Source organism: Dermacentor silvarum, chromosome 3, assembly GCF_013339745.2.
Source record: "Dermacentor silvarum isolate Dsil-2018 chromosome 3, BIME_Dsil_1.4, whole genome shotgun sequence".
Lineage (NCBI taxonomy): Eukaryota > Metazoa > Arthropoda > Arachnida > Ixodida > Ixodidae > Dermacentor > Dermacentor silvarum.
In genome coordinates this window covers 186,588,622-186,614,984 of record NC_051156.1, presented here as the reverse complement: position 1 = coordinate 186,614,984, position 26,363 = coordinate 186,588,622, and the positions used below count along the sequence as shown (strand labels likewise).

The window sequence follows — 26,363 nt, the reverse complement described above, 5'->3', positions numbered from 1 at the left end:
ACTCTCCTGAGGTTAGTGGCCTGTATTCTTGTCAATGTCTCGTGCGGGGATGGATATATTCGCCTCGATTCGCGGTAATAAATTGTCATTTCGTTAAAGGTGTGGATACCCTCACGTCGGTCAACCCGGTCGGGCAGGCCCACCTCCCGGTTACTTGCTGCTCGGGCGGCTAGGTGGGCGGCCTCATTACCGGGGTTGCCCGCATGAGCAGGTACCCACACCAACTTTAACTCATTGAGTTCTTTGTTGATGATTCTGAACGCTCGAGGGGAAATGAAACCCGAGGTGTAGTTACGAATCGCTGTTTTCGAGTCGGATATAATAATCTTGGTACCCGGGATGGAAGTCCCCATGGCGATGGCGGCCTCTTCCGCCTCTACAATGGAGGATGTGTTTACCGTCGCACAGCTGATGGTGTGTCCGTCGCCAGTAGTGACGGCTATGGTGTGTCGACCATCACTGGTGCGAGCAGCATCCACGTATAAGGCGGGTTGGTTTTTGTAGCATTGCCAGAGTGCCGCCGCCCTAGCTTTGCGTCTACCATTGTTTTCAGTACTCATGTTTTTGGGAAGCGGGGGGATAATGATCTTGGTCCGGATAGTGTTAGGTATCCGGTGTCGTTGCGGGATGTCTAAGGCAGGGCGATACCCCAAGGTGTCCAGGATCTGCTGTCCCGCGTGTGTGCCGGATAATCGAACTGTTTGAGCCCATTTGTGGGCCTCTATAATTTCCTCAACGTTGTTATGCATCCCTAGACTCAAAAGTGCCTTCGTACTAGTCCATTTTGGTAGCCCAAGAGCCTGTTTGAATAAAGTTCGGATAAGACCGTTAATCCGTTCCAAGTCCCTCTTCCTGAGATGTAAGTAAGGGCAGACATACGCCACTCGGCTCAGAAAAAAAGCTTGGATTAGTCTGCAGGCATCTTTCTCCTTAACTCCGTGCCGTCGGTTGGAGACCCTCCTTAGAAGGTTCTGTAGTTGCCCAGCTGTAGTTTGGAGACGTGTTATGGCTTCTTGGTTGTGCGTGTTTTGCTGAATCCACAATCCTAACACTCTGATTTTAGGAACGGGCGGGACCGGTTGTCCAGCTACCTGCACCTGAATGTGTGCAGCCATATTGGCAGCCGGGTTTGCAGGAGTTTTGTTCCGGACTATAAGCAGTTCTGATTTTTTCGGTGAACAGCTGAGGCCATTGTTGCGAGCGTGTTTCTGCACTGCGTCAGCTGCTGCCTGCAGGGATTCTGAAATTTCTCCATCTGAGCCAGTGCACGTCCAGATCGTTACGTCATCGGCGTAGATGGCGTGCCTGATATGAGGAATCTCGTTGAGCTGCCGGGATAAGCCTCTCATGGTGGTATTAAAGAGGAAGGGAGAAAGTACGGCTCCCTGTGGTGTACCTCTAGTGCCGAGCTCTATGGTTTTGCTTTCAATATCTCCTATGTTTAGGGTGGCAGTACGCCCCTTGAGGAATGTGGTAATATAGGTGTATGTTCTCTTACCTAAGTTCATGTTGGATACGTTTTCTAGAATGGCTCGATGTGAGACATTGTCAAACGCTTTGTGTATGTCTAGTGCTAACACTGTTCGAGTTGCGCGTATAGGCGCTGGGTTAAGGATATCATTTTGTACCTGCCACAGTATGTCTTGGGTGCACAGTTTAGGTCGAAAGCCTATCATTGTCTCCGGGAAGAGGTGGTTGGTTTCGGCATAGTCAACCAGCCTATTGAGAACCACATGCTCCATAGCCTTACCAAGACAAGAGGTAAGGGATATGGGCCGGAGGCTCTCTAGACTGAGTGACTTGCCTGGTTTAGGAATGAAGACCACCCTAGCATCCTTCCACTCTTGCGGGAGTGTACCGTTTTGCCAGTGCTGATTAAAGAGATTGGTGATCATTGTTATGGTAGGGTTATCTAGATTCCTTAGCATTTTGTTGGTGATGTTATCTTTACCGGCTGATGATGTCGCGCGTAGGCAGTTTAAAGCAGCGCGTACTTCGGCCTCAGTGATGTCTTCGTCTAATGTTCTGTTTTCATCTCCTCTGTACTCTATATATGCACCCGGCTCCCGTTCTGTATTAAGATATTGCATGGTCAAGAGGTTGACGAGATCAGAGTCTGTTCCCGGAAAACTGTGTACGATTTTCTGAATCCTTTTATGAGCAGCACTTTTAGAGTGTTGTGGATCTAGCATGTGTTTAAGCAGGGTCCAGGGGTTCTTTTTGCTGAACTGGCCATTCATGCTGTCACATAATTGGTTCCATTGCATAGTGCTGAGCTCGCTAGAGTAGTCCTGAATCTCTTTCTCTAGAGCGGCGAGTTCGCGGCGCAGCGTGCGGTTGATCTTATTCTTTAGCCATCTCTGCTGAAGGTCTTTATGCTTTTCCCATAAACCTACGAGTTTAGAGTCCGGCACGGGGCCTTCCTCTTCTATCGGTGCCATGGTTGTGGCATTGTCCACATCCTGGATAAGCTCATTCGTCCACGCAGTGAGGTCTGCTATATCGGTGAGCTGTTTGCGGTTTCTTACGTATCGGAATACATCCCATTTGGTGTGTGGAGTTAGCTTCTTTTTCCTTTTGTGCCCTTTGGAAGAGATAGTGATAAGAACGAGATAGTGATCGCTCCCAAGACTAGTTTCGGTGTTATCCCAAAGAGCCCCATTGGCATTTCTGACGAAGCATAAGTCGGGTGTGGTATTTCGGCATACACTGTTGCCGATACGCGTGGGCCTATCTGGGTCGGTGATGAGTGTAAGTTCTAAGTCACTTGTCACTGAATATAGCGCATTGCCTTTCCTAGTGCAGTTTTGGTATCCCCAGACTGTGTGCGGAGCGTTGAAGTCTCCTACAACAACGAGTTGTTCCTTCTCTGCGGCTTTACAGGCTTTTTTCAGGAGGGCAATAACTCTGTTGCTTTTATCTTTCGGCGAGCTGTACAAGTTAAGAATGAATACACATCTGTGTTCCCTTTTTCTAGGCAGCAGCTGTACAAAAGTGTAAGGAATGTTGTCTTCCTCCAGATCAATTTGCATTGCCGTAAGGTTGCGTTGTATCGCAACTGCCGTAGAAGGTCTGTTGTCGGCTTCAGTTAATTCATTGAACGTGGTATACCCAGTAATTTTGACTTGCGTGCCTGTTTCCTGTAAGGCTACAACATCTACCTTGGGATCAAAGGTAGCGAGTTGGAACTGCAGTGCTGCACGCTTTTGCTTAAAGGATCTGCAGTTCCATTGTATAATCTTAATGGTTTCAGCCATCTTTCTTCGTGTATGGTTCTGCCCTTACCGGCAGTACAGATGTCATTTTGAAGCCCTTAGTATTGAGCACTTTGGTGGCTGTGGTGTCAAGTTGTTCGTGTTCCGGGGCTTGTGTAAGACCCTGGGTACATTCGGCTCTATATACAGCCCCTATCCTTGTAAGCTCGTGGGCCATCATCTGCTGAAATTCTGCGGTGGATTTTATGTGATTGGAGACTGTCTCAGCTAGCTGAGCAATTGCTCTTTCTAACTTATCTACTCTGTCCGTAGGGTTTGAGGCTTCGGACTCCTTGGGTGTGTCCTGCACTGACGCTTTGCGTTTTTTTGTCGGTTCTGCCTCCATCGATTCAAGCTCATCTCTACGAACACAGGCCACTATTTCGCGTGCAGCCGGCGTCATAGGGGTGCCTCCAATTGGCTGCCTACTTTCTAGGGCCCTGATTTTGGCATTGGCTGCCTCTAGCTGTTGTCTTAGTGCTTTAATCTCTTCAGCGAGCTCCCTCACCTGGTTCGCGTCCTGTGGAGGTCGTGTGGACGTGGGCTTGGGCTCGGGATTGGCTGACCAGGCGACCTTCCTCGATACCGCCTGGTCATTGCGTTGTTCGGAGTTGGAGCGGTTGCGAGGCTGGCTGCTGCTCTGGCTGCGCTGCCTGCTGCCACTCCTGCTAATTGAAGCTTCGCGCTGATCAGAGCGCACGGAAGGGCGGCTGTGCCGCACGGCGTCTCGGTAGCTCGTTCCGCTCTCTGTGCCGGCGCCAGATGCGCTCTGTGCGCCGCTGGCCGGTGGCCCTGCTGTCGGCGACGTGGTCGCGCTTTCTTTTTTTCCCTCTTCAGCTGGTTTTTTGCGCTGCACAGGTGCATAGAAGCGATAGCGGCAGCTGGGAGCGCCGGTAGGGTGACCGCCGCGGCAGATGATGCAACGCGCCTTGCACGCTGCCTCAGCTCCCCGTGGCGGCGTCTCATGTTCTTCGTCGCCGCAACGGCGGCATCGTTGTCGTCTTGGGTCCGGACAGACATCGGAGCGATGGCCGATCCGGCGACAGTTAAAGCAGGCTTCAATCCGTTCGCGGAATGGATGCACAATAAAGGCTGAGGCCCAAAAGCGGACGTGCTTGGGTAATGCTTGTCCGGCAAAGGTCACCACAATATGGCGAGAGGATCCTATCCTTCTTGCTCCAACGATTTCCAATCCTGGATTTCTCGTGCATATTTCCTTGAATATGTCGGCGTCAGTCTCGTCTGAGTAAGCGTAATAGATAACGCCTTTCACTGAATTTTCTGGGGCCGGTGCGTATGTTAAAACGGCACATTCATGTTGCTCAATTTTAAGGCATTTGATGTTATAATAAGCTTCAGCTCTTACCCTGGATGGGGTGCTGATCAGCGCAGTGTTGCTAGTAGGGTGTACTCTGACTTGATCTTCTTTCAGCGATTCATCCAGGTTAGCTTGGGCGGCGGCACACACTGTACGCAGAATCTTGGCTGGGCCGTAAGATAGCAGGTTGATCGCGCACTGTGGGCGAATGATGATCTTGTAATCTTCGGCCGGGAGCTTCGGTAGGGGTCTTCTCTTCGGTAACGACGGCGGGCGAGCGCGATATCTCGGTGCGCTGCTTGGCGTTCCACTTGGCGTCCCTTTGTTCTCTTCGGCAACTGGCTGCGTCTCGGTGTCAGTCTTGCGTCGGGCATATCGCCGCTGCTTGTCGAGAGCGGTCCAAGTGCCGTCGTTCAGTTCTTCGTCGGTGATGGTTTCCCCATCCACGACGACTTCCATGCTGCGGAATCTTCGGATCGCCGGGGTCATGCAGTCGTTTAGGCGTGGAGTGCCGACCACGCCGGCGCCGTTATACTTCTCGGTGAGGATACCGCTCGGCGGAGAGCCCACAGGAGTCAGGTTCTTTTCTTCAAGCTGGTCTTGTAACAGCTCCATAGCCGCTTCTTCGTCCATGACGCCGGAACGCCCAGTCGCGTTTGCCCCAGCCGCCGGCGAGGCTCCGGCGGTTAGGGATAGCGAGGCCGCCGTGTCGCAGATCCAATAAAAAGCTTCCGAAACGAGAGTACACTGCTCCGGCTTACCCTACATGATGTCCACGGGGTGCCGGAACACTGCTCGCATCCGTCAGAAGAGTTGAGCGTCGTATATCCGATAAATTGGGTATTTTGGGTGAAAATCGCGGAGCCGTGGCGAGGTGCGTCTTGTCGCCTCGGCTGGCGTCGGCGTCTCATCTGTAAAAATAAAAAGATTTTTTCTATCTCTCCGTGATCTCGACGCAACAGGTCACGTGCCGGACCACCACTGCTGGCTTCACGGAGCGTTCGCTTGTCAAGGCTTGCTGCGTGACGTGATGCTCCCTTCTATATTTTAGGTGCGAAGCACCTTATGCACTCGGGCTGTCCGCGTCTCCTGTCGTCGTCGTCACGGTAAAGCAAGTGGCTCGCGCTCCTGCTCGCGCTCGGCATGCGCTCATGCCACTGCTCCCACGCACGTCGTCGTCGTCTTCCACAGCTGGCTGCGTTGCCGCTCATCATTCCAGCGTAGAATGTCACTTCTCTTCTGTCATCGTAATGGGGAGGCCGCGTTCACGGGGATATGAGCCATCGCTTAAGGCAGTATGAGCCCATTAGCGGCGCATCACTGCCAGCTTCGCACCTCCCCAGGTTTCCCGTTAGTGGAGCTGCATTTCGCTCAATGGGTCATTTTGACACTTACGCATAAAATTTAATTCACCGCTCAAACCGAACCTGCGACTTCATCATCATCAGCCTATGTCCACTGCAGGACGAAGCCCTCTCCCTCTGATCTCCAATTACCCCTCACTTGCGCCTGCAAATTTCCTAACTTCATCGATTTACGACTTCACTCGTGCTAACTGTAATAACTAATAAAAACTAAAACAGTGCACCACAGTGCAGCGTCGTCGCAATGAAGCTAACGAGGCGCTTCATTTTTTTCTCTTCCACTATGCCTAACGTAAATACCTAGAGTTGCTCTATACGCTCCCCTTGACTTTTTAGTCGTACCTAGGGAGCCTAATCGTACCATCTAGATAGGGTCACTTGGCGTCTCCCATTGGAGAGCGAGCGATTGTACTGGCCTTACCTAAAGTCCTCTGCTCTTTTAAGTAGCGACATCTACCTCCGTCGGCCGCCATGTTCTTCCTAACCTCCTGAAGCGGCGTATCTGCGTAGATAGCATCCGACCGTCAACGGCCGCTGCTGCACCGCACAAGTGAAATATATACGCTTCAGGCATGGGGACAGACAGTCAAATACGAGCCCAAAATCGCCTTAGTACTGCGCTGTCGAGGCCGAACGCGAAAGTTCTCTTTACGGCGACGCCTGCCGCGTTTCTAGCTGTGCTCGCGCCGACCGCAGAAAATCCTTCGCACAAGGAAAAGACAAAAAGATAAACACGCACAGAAACATAATGCGTAGTCAGCCTGTTCTCAAGTTTACTCGCAGCAGCGCGCAAGTGACTGCGCAAGTGAGAACATGGCCGCCGAAAAAGCGCCGACCAATGAGATTCGTCGGCGCGGCTTCAAAGCTTGTCGCTACTTAAAGAAACCAAGAAAAATATCTAGGGACTTCGGCCTTTCCGAGGCGCAGTTAGAGCCCAAATGTCGCTGATCATGGATGTCTTTGCAGCCAGTCGTTACGGTAGGGCCACGAGATACCACTTTGTATGACCTACATAGTTTCTCAAGGTGCCTACTTAGATGATTTCGCAATATTTTTTTATAAATCTTCATATTTATCAAAAAGAGCTATTTGGCGCCATGCAGTTTTACACCCAGCATAAACCTTTTTAATCTATCCACAGCTGAAACGTCACTCCGGTACATCAAAAATACAAGTGTGGGCTTCGTCTTAAGTTTCCCGCGCTTAAATGAGCACTTCGAGGCATGAAATTCCTCACGCAGCAACTCCTTTAAGTATTCTTTTTTTTTCCGCGCACAATGGTGGACTAGAACCAGTTAAAAAAAAGTTGTCGCAGTTTCACCTGAAAGGCGAAGCATCAATTGCGATAGCAAATTTGTAGAGAGCTATACGGAGTTATGATAGTACCTTTATCAGCTGTATAAACTTGGACATGCAGCAGCACCGGCAACACGCAGAACTGTTGTCGACGCCGTCGGCGTTTTGCCCACGTTCGCACAAAATGCGTGCGGCGTTGGTGACTGTTGCCGGAGCCTCTGATATAAATAGGTACTTGGTGCCGCAGCTAAACGTCGCCTCCCCCCCCCCCCCCCGACGGCCTTTCGTGCGTCAGAAGAAGGCGCGTTTGCTCTACATATATGGTGATTATAAAGGAGGAAAGAGACGCCTACTTCTGCAGCCCTTAAGGGAGCACGGCACAGAACGCGCGTTTGTTCTCCGCCGTGCGTTCACTCCCCGTGAAAGCGCGCGTCCCTCGCGCCCTTTCACTCGCACATACAGCGTTCGGCGGCACGCGGCGACGATTTCATCTCCACTGACGTCATACGGAACCTCACGGCGACGGCGACGGCGACGCCGACGGCAGAAATCTGCTTTGGAGTGTCCATATAATTGCTATCGCAATAAAATGAAGTCGTATCTGCGCCAACATTAACTTCTTTCTTACCATGTTTACAGTGACATTATTCTGTTTGTACCATGTTTGCAGTGACAGTGTTTTACTTCTTCAGTGTAACGTTGCGCGTGCCCGACCTGTATGCTTTGCATTTATTCAAATAACAGTTTTTTTTTTTTTATTAACCGGTGCATTTTCTGTACATACCAATGTATTCATTACTGTGCGGGCAGAGCTATACGGTACCGTGTATACTGCGGTTATACGAGAGGACAGACGAACAAGTGCGCATCCATCAATAACTATACCGGGATCCAAACATGCCCGGCTAAGACGGGAGGGGGGGGGGGGGGCGAGGAGAATGGCTTCCCGGAGAACTCGCTTGCCAAGGCTAGCTGCGTGCCGTGTAATACTATATCTCCTAGTTTATTTCCTTCCTCAGTCCACGAAACTCAGCGCAGCTAACATGGCACTACGTATCGGCACATATTTCCCAAATTGTACAGACTCTACCACACGCTTTTCGCACGCTGAAGAATGATACTAAGCAAGCTCGGGATGAACTGGTGGGCTAGTTGGTTATGCATGTCTATTTGATCACAGCGCGTAATAAATCGACATGGACTGACCAGAGTAGAAGTAAATACCATTTTTCAGCGCCCACCGTGAGAACGCCCTCCGATAGCGGCGGGCGTTGACGTCACTATCACCTGCAATGCAACGCAGCTCTTGAAGTGTGCAGGAAGGCGCGCTCGTAAAGTTCACCTACTACAATACGCCCCTGCCCCCCGCTCTCACATGTTGTGTTGTTTGGCTTGCCGACGTATGTCTGAATTTGGCGACGCGGGTAGTTTAATTGGTTCTTAACCTGTTCAGTCAAAAGTAGTGAGTTGCGACCGCCAGATAATTGTTTACTTTAGTTGTTTTCGTGCGACAGCGCTGGCCGACGGGCTTGGCGTCCGACGAAAGGACGAGCACAGTCTACGCCCAAAGCGTTCGTCGGCTTCCAAAGAGAGTATGTTCTCTGCAGGGGTGTGATTTCGACACCCGTACGGCTGACCTTTTATTGCATCGGTTTAAGCACTGAAAGCTCGGAACGCCCATCAAGTCGAATGGCGGGGGATTTGAATATACAGCTCTAATGGCAGGCCTCCAAAAACAAATTCCCTCACTGGTTATGGTGTTGGGCTGCTGAGCACGAGGTCGCGGGATCGAATCCCGGCCACGGCGGCCACATTTCGATGGGGGCGAAATGCAGAAAAAAACCCGTGTACTTAGATTTAGCTTGGTGCACGTAAAAAACACCAGGTGGTCTAAATTAACCCGGAATCCACCACTACGGCGTGCCTCATAATCAGATGGTGGTTTTGGCACGTAAAACCCCATAATTTATTTATTTTTAAACTAATTTCGCGCCTTTGAGAACAAAATGACGTCACTTCTGTTTTTAACAGTTATGACGTCATATTATTTTTTCTTCCGCCGGAATTGTCCCCTCCTCACACAGATGGCGCTAAGCCCCATGATCCGCCGATGAACCGCCATGTTTCGAACGTATGCGCTTATATGGAAGCTTCGCTACCAGGTATATTTACCTTGGACCTATAGACTTGTTAAAGTTGCCGGCGATCGCTCCACCCGAGCGCCACTGTGCATGCTTTCGAACTTAGATTCTTTTCTTTCTCCCTCTCTTTTTCCCTTCTTTTTTCACTATCATGCTTCAGTGTAACATAACATTATCCACCATTTGAACTTTAAAAAAAATTTGTTCAGGTTATTCAGCATTTCTTCCTTCTTATTTTCGAGTACTTCTCATCACTCATAGCACTTTCGCCTATATACTACGATACGTGAAATGGAGCTGCAGGAGTCATGTGCTTCCAATATATATATATATATATATATATATATATATATATATATAATACCGGCGCCAGCAGAGGACGAAGAAGAAGACGCGTTCAAGGTTAGATGCGCTTGGTGTTTTTATGAAGACCAGAAACAGGCAACGGCCAAGCGGAGCGAGAGCGAGCACCAACAACAAGAAACGTCTTCTTCTTCGTCCTCTGCTGGCGCCGGTATTTGTCACTACAATCTATCTATATATATAATGAAGGCAGCGATGTTAACCAGTCAAGAGTCCAGTAGGCTACCCTACGCTGGGGGAAGGGAGAAGGAGAATAGAAAGAAGGGAGAGAGAGAGGAGCGAGAGAGTCAAACCTCTCCAACGAATTTCCCGGCTAAATCTGTCTATCTTCTCTTCCTCCTAGGAGCTGTCTTCGACCCCTAGCGTCAGTGTCTTGCTTTCATTCGCCTTGTGGGGAGAAAGAAGCCGAGAATGGCGAGGTGGCCTGACCACGACGGCACGATAACGAGGATGACTTGACAGAGATGCCAAACAAAGACGCCTATTAACTTTCTTCATAATTTCTACCAACTTCCTGCTGACTTTAGTGACATCCTATTTACATTTACCAACATAGTAACACTTGTTCTACGATGTCAACAGAAAGTCTACTTACCCTTTTTTTAAAGAACGTTTTCTCAAACATGTGTTTCGAAATTCAAGTTATTTTGGTTTTTTATAGAGACAGTCACCCCCCTCCCAAATGACCCACTCCCCACTTGGGCCATCCTGTTATTTCCCTCATAAAGATTTTTCATTCACTCATAAAGGCAGTTTTCACTACAATTTGTTTTACAAGTTTAAGTTACTTTCTTATAACAACAGCTTTTTTCTTTTTTTTCTTTCTTTTTAGTGCAACGCAGACAGTGAAATCATGCATCTTCGGGCTTTCAACTGCTGCGGCAGTGAGATGTGTATACTATACGTAGGAGAGAGAGAGAGAGAGAAATAGAAGAGAGGAAATGCAGGGAGGTTAACCAGACGCACGTCCGGTTCGCTACCCTGCACGGGGGCAAGGGGGTATATAGAGATGAAAAGAGAGAGAGTGAGAGAGGAGATAGACATCTAGGCACGATTGAACACGTCTTGTGTCTCTGTCCCCAGTACGAGCGTGAAGCTCTCCGGACACCATTGAACCGGCTCGACTTTAGACCATTTTCGGAAATGAAGATCCTTGGACCATGGCCGCACGCGTCGATGGCGTAGAAAGCCACGAAAGCGTTGTTGCACTATACTTCAAGTCGACAGGTCTTGGCGACCGTGTGTATAGACTCGGTGCGAAGCTTCAAGTGTGCGCGAAACTGTACTACACGTATAGGAAATCGAAGCGGGGTGCCTAGTGCGAACTTTGCCCATGCCACCGACCCGCACTGCACTCTCGCATCGCGGTGCGTATAGCGCTCTGGATATTCGCGAGCGAAAGCGAAAACGCTCCGCGCCGAACAGAAGCTGCAGCCGATAGCTGCGAAGCGCGAAACTAATTTCGGCAAATCGAAGCACTTCCGGCCGCCTCCCCCAAAATCACCGAGAAGTGCGCCTGTCGAATATACATAGCTGATCTCACAGGCGGTCGCGCGCGCATGCCAAAGCGTTCATTGCTATAGAGAGCCGAAGCGGGACTAATGCCGCAAATGGGAGCCTGGAGGTTTCTTGCGCCTTCGGCAGCGAGCGACTAAACGCCGAGCTCGCGCGCGTAGCGCGATTTCGCCGTACGTTCGCGCTCGCTTTGAAAATAAATAAATTGTTAAATGAAACAGTGAAAGCGTTAAGCGTTCGGCCGATGAGTTTGTGAGATTGCATGGGCTAAGCGACGCAGCTTTTACACGCATTGGGCGGAGCGATTAACGCTGTCCCGTCACTTACAGAAAAAAAAAAAAAAGCTTAGTCCTTTGGTTGGTCAACCATCGCTACTTGGAACACTACTATCCGCTATCGATAAACTGCGCGACCATGACCCATAACCGCCTGAGGCGCGGAAAACAAACAGAAAGCCTCAAGTGTCGGGCTTTACGACGACGCCTTGAAGCATCGAAACAGGATTAGCGTTTAATGATTATTTGACGTCCAGAGTATGGATGCCGTTGCAACGTTTACTTTCTCAAATAAATAAAAAAAAACGCACACACAACAACAACAACAAATCTTTACGACCTTCGTGCGTCCCATCCGACGCAATTGGGAAAGAGTATCGTCATCACCGAGTCTGTTAAAAGCCTTGAGGAAGGACACAAACAAATACAGGGAAGGAATCCTGACGCCACGATGTCGAAGCCTAGTCATGTAAAACAAAACGGAAAGGCACGTGCGAAATAGGCCACTGGCACGTGATACACAAGCGGTAATTTCCAGTCGCCGAACGCGTGGAGAGTACGGCAGAGAGTGGAGTGGGCTGAAGCCAAACGGTGCCTATGCGAAAGGTCTGCAAACTATGGAGGGCCTACTTCCGAAGAGCCAACGCGCAGATAGGTCCTGAAGGGACAATAGGCGTCGGAGAAGGTTGGCTTGCCAATCGCTAACTGCCATGACGCCATGCTGCTCTCATATTTCTCTTTTATCCTTCCTCCGTGGTTGCCTGTCATTTCGTACAGAAAGCACCACGATGGCAATAATACCCAACATTAACGAAAGGCCGCGTTTCTAGCGCGTTTCTACGCGTTTGTGCCAGCGCATTACGGCCCGTGTAAGAAGCTGGTGTAAGACGCTGTGGCCTCTCCGCCTTACCTTCAACGCGTTTCGAACGCGCTGCCCAAAGCGGTGGCAAGTCAAGTTCAAGTCGAGGAGCGTTTATGAATACGGGGGGTATACTCTCTCAGCAGTCATGTGATGGCGTCGGCAAACGCGGTGCACGTTCCGGCATGTGTAAATGGCTGCGTAAGACGCTGTGGCCGCTCCCCCTTACTAGAGAGTACTGCACGTTTCTAACGCGTTTGTGCTAGCGTCCCCTTAAGCGGGAGATCCGATGATTCCCTCCGGAGCTTCGCCCACTCATCATCATTCACCCCGTGGATATGCTGTGATTTCTTTCAAGTTGAAAAAGACAAGCTTAATGAGTCAGAAAAACAGGGTGTCAACCGCCTCCGACGGCGGGGTCACAGCGTCCGCCTGCCTCAAAGTGAAGATGGCAGGGGGCACAGGAAAGTAAGGCACGATACTCGCGAAGAAGATGACAGAAGATGAAGAAATTAGAAGGAAGGCGACGAGTCCGGAGGCTTTTCGTTTCAAGTATACTTACCCCTGCAGTGTAGTTTACCGATCGAGTCGCGGCACTTCTTATGCTATCACCCGTAATGCTGGATTGACTATCGTGTATTACGTGATGAGGAACTTACTGCATGTCGTAAGCCATGAAAAATCGGTGCTTCAAGTACATTAGAATTGTGCCTGGTGTGTCCTATATGTGATCCCCTTCGCAGGCTAACATGACTTTTTCAAAATTATTTTTTCGCGTATTGCTCGTCTCGGTTTCGTTTTCCTGCAGCTAACATGCGCGCATAGGCGCGTCTTTTCTTTATCCTGTCGTTTCATATCTTTAGAACAAAGAATAGGTTCTTATTTTAGGAAGCATGTCAGTCGGCAACACCAAATGTAACCGAAGTGCTCGGAGTGACAAGGTCCAACTCTAGATTAATAGAACCTTAATAGAGACATGTCGCGCTTCGCCATCTATTCTCCCATACCCCAAATAAATAAATAAATAAATAAATAAATAAATAAATAAATAAATAAATAAATAAATAAATAAATAATAAATAAATAAATAAATAGAAAACTAGCATAGGAGGCGCAATGCTAAAGAGACAGCTGATGGGCACCTAGCTAGTCCTGGCTTTTGGGCTAGGCTAGTCACTATACCAAGTCATCCCCACCATTTTCCGGAATTTATTGATTATTGATCGATTATCAATTAGCTATTGATTGGCTACCAATTGGCTACCGCAAGGTATTGGCCACGTATTTGGGCTAGGCTAAGCACTACCAAGTCATCCCCACCATTTTCCAGAATTTATTGATTATTGATCAATTATCGATTAGCTATTGATTGACTACCTATTGGCTATAGCAAGGTATTGGCCACGTATTTGGGCTAGGCTAAGCATTACCAAGTCATCCCCAGCCATTTCTGGAATTTATTGATTATTGATAGATTATCGATTTGCTATTGATGGGCTATCGATTGACTATCGATGACTGACTAAGCTTAAGTAGTCGCAATCATGCTTATTTAGACTGATCCACGCTCAGCTTCGCGCTCGGATCCTTTCTGCACGGCCGCCAGGATCGGCCCACATTTTTTGTGGACGACTAACGGAATAACGGCCGGCTTAAACAGCTCCGCTGTAAATAAATAATATCAGCCACTTGGGGAAGCGCACGTCTCCAAAGAACTGCGGGAAGTTTGAGACAACTCTGAAAAGACACTCAAAAGTATAGCCTGGTAAAATATTCCTTAAATATCTGTTTGCGTTAAATTCGCGGTAATAGGTAGATTACTAGAAGATAAAATGAATATCATTTTCATTATATATACATATTTGAGAAGGAACTCCATTGCCAACGCGTGAATGTGAGGTCATGAATTTTAAACGGTTTTTTTTTTTTTCGCTTCTTTTTCACGTATTTTGGTCGTTGTAAGCCGTTGTGCTCTATTCTTGATAAACCACTCTTGACAAAGGCCGGTCCGCGGCCGAGACGTCGAACATAAATTAGTTTTTCAACGCGGATATTTTTCAAAAATACACGTATGTGTCATACATCTTGAAAATTGTGAAAAGGATCTATTGAATTGGCTGAAACGAATTCGTCATGCGACAAGCCACGCGTCGTGTGATTCACTCTCAGTGGACGTTCCTGTATGCGGACAGCGCGTGCGATGATGCGTGAGAGAGAAGGGAGCTCGCGACAGGTGGTGTGGCCGAGAGCGTAGAAAGCGGGAGGGGGGAATCAGCCCTGCCAGCGGGCACTGCCCCGCGGTCAAGTGCTTCGTCGCGCCGCTATTGTCTTCCCAGAACCGTGGCGAGACGACAACGGTCAGCAAGGTCAAGGCTGAATAGCGAGCGCTTTAAATGCACCGATCTTCGAGAGACAACCACTTTCGGCTGCGCCTCGCGGGCGTCGCCCGCGCCTCTGCCGAGCGTTCTACGAAACAAGTTGCGATTCGACCGGGAAATACTAATGTCGTTTATAAATGCCGAGCAAGAAAGTATTAAAACATAAAATACAACGAACAGAAATACTCGCCGAACGTCTTAGCTTCGAAATACGGCAGGCTTGCCCGCGTTACATAAAAATAAAAGTAACCAATTACAGTTACTTCATTAAAAAATGCAATCATCGACTCTTACGTTACTTTCTTTCCAACCTTCATTATTGTTGTACAACATTAAAGTAAAAATTCGGCAGAGACACTGAAGACTGCTTACGTGTGGTAATGAGAAAGCATTATAGTCCCTTTGGTGAAACCTTTAGTCAGCCAGATGGCTGCGACGTGACGTGTGCAATGACGTACGCACAAGGCGCACCTTTAGCCAGTCAGAACCGCGGAGCCGCCGTGGCGTTGGGGAAACGTCTTTTTGTCTCTCACCCCGGAGGCCCGGCTTCGATACCAACCCAGACCGGAATGTACAAAATTGACTTTTAAAAACCATTAATTGCTTCCTTTACATGTACCTCCCTGAGTAACTTGACGTCAATCCGAGCATTTTTGTCATGCATTCTTTACTCTTCGCCGCCGTCGGCCATTTTCGGTACCACCGCTCGGTCACACCAGCGACGACGACGCCGGATTTTCGCGTAATGGGGCATATAATTCTTTCGCCTTAATAAAACGAGATAGCCTGGCTCTTTCAGTGCGTCTTCTGCAGCATTTCACTAACAATTCATTTTGAAATGTTTCGGGAGTCATCTGAGTCCCTCGTTTTATTGTCAATCAGACACCAGGGGAGGGCGGTATTGTAACGTACCAACCCCGTGAGCACAATAATTGCGGTTACTCAGTGGCGCGAAGCCCGGGGTCTGGTTGCTCCGTGAAACGTTGCACGTCACTGCTGCTGGAGGTCGGCGAGGACGCGCTTCCGGAAGGCTCAGTAGCGGCGTTTACATGAATACGAAAGTAACCCTGTCGCATTCTCTAGGGCGTCACGCTAATTACTATGCGACAGCCCTTACATGTGGCGCATTCCCTTTCGTCTGCAACGAACTAGAACCTCTTTTCCAGCGATTTGCGTTCCGCTCGGCGAGTGGAGATCCGCTGCCACATCGCGGCAGCACTCTCTCTCCCTCAATGCAACCGTGACCTCCGAGAAAGACAAACCCACACCGATCTCCGAGGCCATGATGCGATGCGCCAGCGTTTACATGCACCGCGCGTGATGACTCGCCCCGTCTCGAACTATACTCTCGCCTATATCGCATCAATGTAATTCGCCTTCCTAGCCACCTTTCATTTTCCCTTTCCCCTGTGCAGGGTAGCAAACCAGAATCTTTTCGGGCTAACCTCCCTGCCTTTCCCACCACGTTTCTCTCTCTCTCCCCTTCCTAGCGCCTTATCGCCACAGTTTACGTAAATGCGATATGCTACAGAAATGCGATGCGACGCCCCCAACTTGTGGCATTGATGTAAACACCTCTAGTTAAAAGCTGGGGAAAAAAAGAAAAGAATCGTTCCCTAATTGATTTCATGGCGTCAAAGTTTCATGTGATCATCAATATCGAGTCATAGCAGGTGGCGGTTGAAATCGTCGGCCAATATATGGTGGAGCCGCTAAGACGAGGCAACCAACACTGAGCATCTGAGTATTTGCCTGCCTGAGCATCAGCATCCGTGAGGCCTCCGCTTGGCCAACGCCACCTAGATAGCACAAGGCCTGTGCACTCCGATCCATGACGTCACGCTACCTGGCCCGACTGCCATAGAATCTAATGGGGATGCTCCGGAGTAAGCAGCGGTGATTTCGACGTCACCGCTTTCATCGCGCCAGGCTTGGCAATGGAAATTTCAGGCCAGGTAGGATGACGTCATGGATCAGAGTGAACAGGCCTTACGCTATCTATGTGGTGTTGGTTGGGACGTTGGCAGCTGCTCTATTGCATACGGTCGAACGCCCTCTTCATAACGAAGTGCTTGGGGCCTCCGAAATCGTTCGTTATAGAGGTTACTTCTGTAAAGGACGCACACCGCACAAGTCACAATAGAAGGGGGACACAATTATTTCTTCGTTATAACAGGTGATTTCGCTATAGAGGCGCGTTCGTTGTAGAAGCGCTCGTCTGTAGCTTTCGCCAAATCCAAGTGCTCCAAGCTGCGCCGCCCCTTAAAGCTTGTCTCGTCAATAATGTAACTGGCTACATGTAATTAAGATACGGTTATGGAAAAAAAGGAGGCAACTGCATTACAGTGAGCGTTACCGAGTAATAAAAGTAATGGATCAACTAAAACCTACCAAAAAATGCAATTGATTACAAGTAATTATTTACATGTAATTGTTTAGATACTGGTCTGAAATATAGAAGGACTTGTTCAGTTCACGAAATCCCAAAACTGTGCTATTGAGCATGTTTAGAAATGCGCAGGCATATAAGCAGGTTAAAGTTACTTTGTCAATTATTTCGCGCGGGAATAAATATTGACGCGCTTACGTAAGATTGCCTGGAGAGTAGAGTTAAAGAACAAATCACGGAACAGTAATCCAGCATTTCTTGTCCTGACAAATGCCCTCGTCAGACGTTTCTTTTTCTTTTCTTCTTCTTTCTTTTTGGGCGGTAGAGCTGTCATCTGCTGTAGTGAATACGACTGATCGTCCGACATGTTTTTCCGATGCTTGACAAGCATTTAGATACGGTGTACGCGTGATTCTATTCCTTTTCTAAATAATGTGCGTATTTTAAGATATTCTTCGCGTGTACGTAATGTTGCACATTTACTTCTTCTCTCCAATCTAATGACCATAAAGAGAGGTGGGTGATAGTAACAAACTCGGCGAGCTGGAGCTGCTTCATCTTTGAAAAGATGTCTATGGCTTGCGCTGCTAAGCATGAGGTCACGGGGATCAAATCCTGGCCACGGTGGACGCATTTCTATATATGAGGCCAAATGAGAATGCAAGAACGCCCGTGTACCTAGCCTTGGGTGCCCGTTAAAGAACCCCAGGTAGTCAAAATTAATCCGGAGTCCACCCATATACAGGGTGTCGCAGCTATCACGCAGCACGATTTTAAAAAATAGGAACAGCGTTACGCGAAGCAAACTTAGTGCGTATTGATTCCAGTAGAGTGGAGTAGCCGCCAGTAATTTTTTCGTTATGAATATCAATGTGCTACAAAAGTGCCTCGAGCGGCCAGTCGCGCGGCAATTCTGCGTGTATTCGCGGGCTTCTTTCACACTCGGAAAAACACATTTATGTAGCACGTATTGAGCAACAGAAAGCTGTATCGGGAATTTTCCATGTTGCTCTACAATTTTCTAATTGACATTGTGATAATTAAGACAGTACTTCTCGAGTTAGATAGTTAATTACAATTAGCTAATTAAATATCAGTAACGAAAAAAATTACTGGCGGCTACTCCACTCTACTGGAATCAATACGCACTATGTTTGCTTCGCGTAACGCTGTTCCTCTTTTTTTTAAATCGTGCTGCATGATAGCTCGGACACCCTGTATATACGGCGTGCTCATGATCAGATCGTAATTCTGGAACGTAAACCCCCCATTTTTTTTTAATCTTTGAAAAGGCGCGCGCTGCGACGAAGGGAGGCAAGATACACGCGAAATTTGCTAAATAAATAAATAAATAAATAAATAAATAAATAAATAAATAAATAAATAAATAAATAAATAAATTGTTTCTTCTATAAAACGCGAGTGCAGGAGTTCAAATACCAATTCAAGAGTCGGGAAGATTTTGGTCGGCGGAAGCGAAATGGGAGAGCCGTTCCTTTTTTTAATTAGAAAGAGCTATGCCGGGTCTCTGTAATTTAATATTGTGGAGCCACACCGTAATTAAAGTGCGCTTCGCTCTTTGAGATCGATAAACGGGCATTCAAAATTAAAAAAAAAAAAGCTACGAGATTAGTTGCATGACCTCCGAAAGAGCGGTAGACTGGGGCGACAACGTTGGGTCCCTGCCTATGTTTATGTAAACACGTTGCAACATTTTTTTATTTGCTTTCTTTTTTTTTCTTTGTTTCTTTTTTTTTGCTTTTTTTAGATCTCAGTGCTTTGAGTCGGTACGTCCTAGTTCGTGCAACATTTTTGCCCGATGTCTGAGTACGAGTCGGGATGACTTTGCGCGTCACGCAAGGCGGCTGTCACCGCTTCCTGTGAGTATTGCATTGTTTGCAGGAAGGCAGTGTGGGCAAATAACTGCGTGCATAACTGTTTCCTGTATGCCTTGCGGAAAGAATTCTCTATGAGCAACCACTTGTAGTCTCTGATTCATCGGCCCGTATCCTCGCATCTACTCTCTCTCTCTCTCTCTCTCTCGGGTTGTCTTTGTCTCTGGAGGACGCAGTCACAGACGTCAGCGAGCACAAGCTGCAGGTCCGGAGGTAGGGTACTTTAGGCCTGTTCGTGGGGTCTTCAGTGGCCGGGGTCTAAATTTATCTAGAAAGCGGTTCTTATAAAAATATTCCTCACTACTTTCGTCAACAGCTCCGTGTTCTTCCCATATATCACTTCAATTCGCCTACATTTGAAATGGCGAGCTTTGCCCGTACCAATTGAGGCCGACATTTTTCCAGCTCACACCTACACGCACGCCCTGTGACGCAAATTAACACGGTCAGGCCGGCTATATGGTACGGTCCTCCAGTAGATTTGAGACGTTCGATGGTGCGCAGCGCTTTCATGGTGTGTAGGTTATGCAATTCACTTCTTCCGCGAAAGAGAAAATACATTTTAATTCGCTTCACTATTGACGCAGATTTGATTGATTTATCGATCGATTGATTGAGTGATTGGTTGATTGATTGATTGATTGATTGAAACTTTAAGTAGCAACACCGGAGTAACCAAAGACGCCGGAGCGAAGAACTCCAGCAATGACCTCCTGGGGTTCTCTAACGCGCCCCCAAATCTCGCTACACGGACGCCTATATATATATATATATATATATATATATATATATATATATATATATATATATATATATATATATATATATATATATATATAACATAATGTCCCAAGATTGCTCAGTCGGTTAGGAGGAAGCCGTAATAGAGAACATTTGGCCACCAGAGGCTCTTTAACGTGCCCTTGTAGCTATAAGTACATATTCGACCCCGTTCTCCGTCCGAATGCCGCTATATACCGTGGCTGGAGAACGAACCCGTGGCCTCGCGTCTGCCCCGGCAGCAGAACGCCACAACCACTTGCTTCGTGCCTGCGACAACACCGAAGGCCCGAAGAAGCGCCCACAAACGCCGCACAAAACTCGAACGAGCCAGACTGCTTCGCTAAATAGATCTCGAGCCCTCATTATGTCCGCCCACTCAAGCCCGCGTCGCGCCGCCGTAAGTAAAACAAACAGTGTCGCCAGGCGCCGCCGAGCGCTCGCCTATTATAGGAGAACACCCACCCCGCCTCTTCTCTGGCTGCGCGGGCATACAGCGTCCCGTAATGGCAGCCAAAGAGAGGCACCCTCGTATCTCTTTCTCTATCTCAATCGAATTTATAGCTCTGTATTTTGCTTATTTGTCTCCTTTTTTTTTCCCCAGCGTTGCGTGGGTGAAGTTGCGCGGGAGTCAGTCAGTCGTGATTACGTTCGCTCTGGTCTCCCCATCTAGTTCGCAGCTCGAAAATGAGAAGCCCTCTCCTTTCTCCGCAGCGCTCGTGACAGAGGGTCACCGGGGAAGACGAAGTTGGAAGACTATACTAGACGCGATTGTCACAAAGCGCAGAAAAGAAAATGTGTCCTAGCGTTAACAAAAAAAAAGGCAGAAAAAAAAAACATAAAGAAACTGACACTGCTAAATGAGACTAAAAGGGTATCGAAGTTTCGTGGACATTTCATGGCTTCTTTTTTTTATTTTTTATTTCTTTATTTTTTTACGGTGAAGCTGATAGCCTCTAGTCGGTCGAGAGCTTTGGTGGCGCGCTCAACCCCCCCCCCCCCCCCCCGCAAAAAAAAAAAAAAAAAAAAAAACAGCAGCTAGAAAAGGGCCTTTGAGTTCTCGCGTAAGAGAATTACGTTTTCTCGTATAGTCTAATTGCAATCCGATGCTATCGTGTCTGTAGGTTGTGCGTAAGTCGTCCTTCACGAATTTTACGACACAGTTTACTTTGAGAAATTCGATTAGTTCAATAAAGCACTTGCGCCAGGGGCGGAGGGCCTAAAAGAACAAGGACGAATGAAGGTGGACCTCTAACGACAGCTGAAAAAGGGCGTTGTCTTTCCGTTTCCGGGTAAACGAATTATGTTTTCTCGTATGTTCGTAATACAATCCGAAGCTATCATGGCCTGCAGCTTGTGTGTAAGTCGTACTTTACGCATTTTCTGACGCGATTCACCTTTAAACATTGATTTAGTCCAGTAAGGCACTTTCGGTTGGAGGGCGGCCTAGTAGAATGAGGATGTACACGCTGCACGACCGCTCACGTGCGTGGGCGCGTGACGTATACGTCGGTTGCGGCGGTGGTGCTTGTGTACCGTCGTCTAATGACAATTAGGGTGGTGGTAATTGTCTAACGTCTGCACCAGCTTGGCTGTACATCCCCTTTTACAGGGTGAAACCTTTTTTTTTCTTGTATTTTTTCGTTTCTATGCTTGTGAAGATTTCTTATTTGCCCGGATGTAAGTACTCACTGGGTGCCCTCTTTCCCCGTCACCCCCACCCTCAATATTCTGGAGCCTGATGTTTAGGCTAACCTAGTCGCATACTCTCTGTTTCCTATTGTACGCTATTGGTCCTGGCGAAATCATTAAAACAAAACAAAACAAAAATGCGCAGTTACAAACGGCCTCGAATGAACCTATAACCAAAATGTATTATCCTTCGCTCAGTTTACCCTCGCGAAAGCTTTTCTTGCTCGGAGTTTGTAAGATTTTTTTGTTTGCTTCATACGTAAACGCCCTCCACAACTTCGGCCACAGTGCACGAGCGAAGGAGTGGTTAAATTTGAGCAAATACGGGGCATTCGAAAAAAGCAGCAGCAGCAGCAGCAGCAAGCAGCAGCAGCAGCAAGCAGCAGCAGCAAGCAGCAGCAGCAGCAAGCAGCAGCAGCAGCAAGCAGCAAGCAGCAGCAGCAGCAAGCAGCAGCAATAACAACAAAAATCAATGGCGATTTAGCCGTATATGTGAGAGAGATGCGTTAGCACTACGTCGCATCTCTTTGTGGTCGCGAATCAATGATTTCGCCACATTGTAAAGCATTGTTCAGGAGATCACTCGGCCCACGTCTTGAATCTTCGAGGAGCGAAGTCTCCAAATTGCAATACGTGCCGTAAAGTAACTAATTCAAAAGATAATTGAATTTTTGTTAACTAGTTGCATATGTGTTTTGATTTCTCGTGCAAGTAATGTCCGCCTCTCTGAATACTCAAGCTCGAGGACCAGAATTATGTTATCTGTAACAGGCTATTTTTTTTAATTCCATAAAACGTAACAATGATCACCCTGTGTAATATAAATGGGGGCAACCAGAGGCGAACTCTAGTCTCTCCAGTTGGACCCCATTTCAACCCTACACATACCTGGTGCTGAATCACGTCCAGATCATCTCAAGGCGACACTTTCCTTGATATGTAATAAGATAAACGTGTTCATTTATACGAAATCCTGAACGTTGCACTTGCGAAAGGAGCACGCATGATACGATTGCCGGATTTCCTGCGAAGACAGTGGGAATCCAAAGTGGAGTGATCTTCGGATGTTGGCAAGAAGAAGTTAATTCGGCTCGTGAAATTATTTCTTTCTTTGTTTTTTCTTTTTTTTCGGAGTTCCCAAAACACTTTCATTCTATTTTTTTCTCGTGAAACGACGCTTGTCTACTTGCTTCCCTGCAAGGAGACAAGATACTGCGTTTGAAAAATATTGGACGCCCGGTACACCTTTAATTGCCCAGAAGTGCCTTGCCATAACACCAGCAACACCCCAAATAAAGAAATACTGCTCCAGCCAGGTAGACTGCTCCCTCCCTGATAGTGAGATTATATTTGGATCATCAAAACAGTGATGCGTTTATTTAGGAATAGCATCGAGCCCTCAACAGCAGCCACAGTTGTGCCTAGTCACCAACAGCCCAGCGTGTTCTCCGTTGCCGCCGCCAAACAGAGAGGAAGCCTAGTCACCACCAGCCCAGCGTGATACGTCATCGAGGCGAGGCCCCGCCCCTGGACGGATTTGGTGTGAAAACAGTCGCACCCCACGACAGCGGTCCGGATCGGCTGACGCCACCAGCCGAGTCTCTTCCGCTCCAGCGCCGCTTTATAGATAGAGAAACGCGGCACGTCATATTGGCGGTGAATGAAAGCGGCCATAGCAGGTAGCGCGGAGCAAATGACAGTGGCCCGTATAACCTGCGCGACGCGGATAGGCTCAAATCCGTCGCGCGTGAAATAGGCTGTACGAGTAGACGCGCATGCGCTGGCATTCGCGCAACGTCCAAACCATTGCGACATCTTCCTTCGCCGGTTCATGCCTGCCTGCGGCTCTCGCGTCGGCCTTGAACATTCAGCGCGCTTAGAGGCTTCATCAAGGCGTTGCTGCCTAAGGGCGTGGGGAAGGGAGGGGAAGGAGGGTGTTGGGAGAGGGCACGTTTTTTTTTTTTATCGTTTCTTTTTCGCAGGTCCTCGTCGCGCAGCCGGTTGTTCCGAGAAAACTGCGTGCGGCTCTCGAACGCCGATAGCGCGAAATCTATAAACGCCGGATAAGCGGCTCTTCGCGCGGAAGCCGTACGACGGGCAACAACGAGATCTGCGAAATCGACAGTGGCCTCCTGTGTAGAGACGGCGAGCGACGGTTTGCTAAGGAGAGCGGCCCGGGGTGAGAAAGGCGTATTGAATGCTGCTCGAGTAAGCGACAGCCTCGAAGCAAAAAATCCGAGCGGTTGTTCGGGCGTCGCGACTGTGAACGGCCGGAAAACTTCGTTCGAGTGACAAGGGTAAGTGCTGTGTATACGGCTGCGGAACCATGCAGCGGGGAAGCAGAATGCAGATGTACAAAATGGATAAATGGCAGTAGGTCTCGAAGGTGAAGTCATTAGAGCCAATGTACCGTACTTTCCTTCTAAGTACGTTTTATCGAAAACAGATGGTCGTAACCTGCAGTCATATCAGATTCAGATATCGCATATATTTAAATTATGTTTCTGTTAAATTTGCCAGAGGAGGAGGGAAGAAGGTTAGATAGAGAGATAATGTTAATTTTGCAGGCATGGGATGGGTTCGCCTGATGCGCAGCACAGGGGTAATGCAAGATCAATCGGAGGGGCCTTCGTCCTGAAGGCCTCTCCTCTATTCAGGGTGTTGGTGTTGGTGGTAAGGATGATGATGATGATGATGAAACTTGTTCTCATTTGCTTTTTTTTTTTTTTGGCTCGACCTGAGTTAGTTGTTCAATATCGCGCAAAAATAATTTCTTGTTTTACTGCTGCCTTCATCTTGATGTGTTTCTAGCTTGATTATACTTAAGAAGCAAGGGGCTGGAAATACAGATAGAAGAACATCGTACCCATAGAATGGCACTATTGACAAGGAACTAATCAGGTCACCGTCCACAAGAAAATCGCGCAGGGCTGCTACCACAGCTTATCTTTGTTTGTGGGCGAAGCGGTTAGCGACTAATTTTCGACAGAGAAAACACGACGTAACGAGACGTCGCAAGTACACCCGATATACCGACATTCGCAGAACGACAGCGGGAAGACCAGAAGCGAATAAGTCGATCGTCATGCCAGCCAGCAGCAAGGACCAGAAGACCGGCAAGCCCGGGAAGGTGACCCTGGGCTACTGGGCCAACATCCGGGGCATCGTCGAGCCCATCCGATACATGCTGGAGTACGCCGGAGTGCCGTACGAGTACAAGACGTACCCGTGGCTGGACAAGCCCACTGCGCAGGAGAGCAAGGCCGTGTGGCTGGAGGAGAAGGCGGCGCTGGCCGAGAGGGGTTTGGCCTTTCCCAACCTGCCGTACCTGGTCGACGGAGAGGAGACCAAGATCGTCCAGAGTCTGGCCATCATGCGCTACCTGGCTCGCAAGCACGGGCTCGCCGTGCCGGACTCGAAGCCCGCCGAGGCCGCCCGTGTCGACATGCTCGAAGCGCAGATCAACGAGCTCAGGCGAGTGGACGTGGTGGCGGAATTAATGCCGTTTGAGACGCTAGTTGATTGCGCTAGTTGGTCGCTAGTCATTATTCGCGTTATAGCAGCGCAAAATCAAATGAAAAAAAAAAAAAAAAGCCAGGGCGCAGACAGCGTGAACACTTCCTACAAGCGACATTTAGTACTTAACACTGAGCTACATTACAGACCTGGCAATACGAAAAAAAAAAAAATGAAAGAATTTCTCGCCTTGTTATTTTTTTTTTTCAGAAGATTTTTTCAGAAGCGCTACTGCCGGCTATTTACTGTCAACTGGTCTCAGTTTAGCAGAATCTTGGCTTGAGCTAGTTGGTGGGTTATAATTCATAAGAAATTCACGGCGCAAACTAGACGAGGACAAAGAATACAACGACAAAACGGGCGCCACTTGCATTGTGCGCATCAGTTTCTTTTTTTTTCTGCTTTTTTTTTTATTGCTACATGGTCTCAACGGTTGTTGACGCCCAACTGTTCGTCCTCCTTAAAGTTTGTTTCGTCTCCTTTATTCCGCTATCCCGTGAATGGTAATTCGTGTACGCGGGAAATGGCTAGAACTCCTCTTGTCTTCAAATCGCCGATAATCTCTCTGTCTGCGAACGAACGCTTCGTGCAGGTGGTACCTGATCTACTACTGCTGGGAGGACTACTTCGCGTCCCGGAAAGGGAATTTAGCCGAGGCCCTGCCCGGGCATCTGGAGCTGCTGTCGCGAAGCCTCGGCGACCGCACGTGGCTTGCTGGGGATCAGATCACCACGTGGACTTCATGCTGTACGAGCTGCTCGATCAGTTCTCGCTCTTCAAGCCGGGCTGCCTGGACGAGCACGCCAACCTGACGGCGTACGTGGACCGATTCCGCCAGCTGAAGCCCATCAAGGCGTACCTGTCCTCAGACAGGTTCCAGCCTTGGCCCGTGTTCCTGCCGTTGGCCAAGCGCTGGGGAAGTGGCAAGCCTCCGGCGAACCTCGTCGGCAAGCAAGCAAAAGCTTAAAGAAAGCTTTCTCCCGCTCTTCCTTATGAATGAAGATTGTGGTCGCGTGTTTAGAAATTTCACAATAAAATGTTCTTCGCTTGTCTGTAATTCTCCAAAAAGCGTTCTAAGCTTTTTTCTGTTACTTTGTTACTCACAGTAGAGCACTGCACGGGCTCGGCTTACCCGAAAGCCCGGGCCCGGCCCGGCCCGTGGGCCGGGCCGGGCCGGGTAGAGCAGTTTTTTCACGGGCTCGGGCCGGGCTCGGGCACGGCGGATGCTTTTTGACCCGGGCCCGGGCCGGGCTCGGGTTTTTTGACGCGGGCCCGGGCCGGGCTCGGGCTTTCTGCGAGTTATTGTCGGGCTTCTCAACTCTGAAAAA

The 26,363-nt window shown here is 48.6% G+C and overlaps 1 protein-coding gene and 1 pseudogene across 1 annotated transcript in view; one reads left to right on the top strand and one right to left on the bottom strand.

The window, feature by feature from the left end:
• The window catches only part of LOC119446253 (uncharacterized), a 422,545-nt gene that overhangs the window by 257,502 nt on the left and 138,680 nt on the right, over positions 1–26,363 (bottom strand). The gene's annotated exons all lie outside the window — the stretch shown is intronic.
• On the top strand, positions 23,513–26,036 carry LOC119446255 (glutathione S-transferase Mu 3-like; annotated as a pseudogene).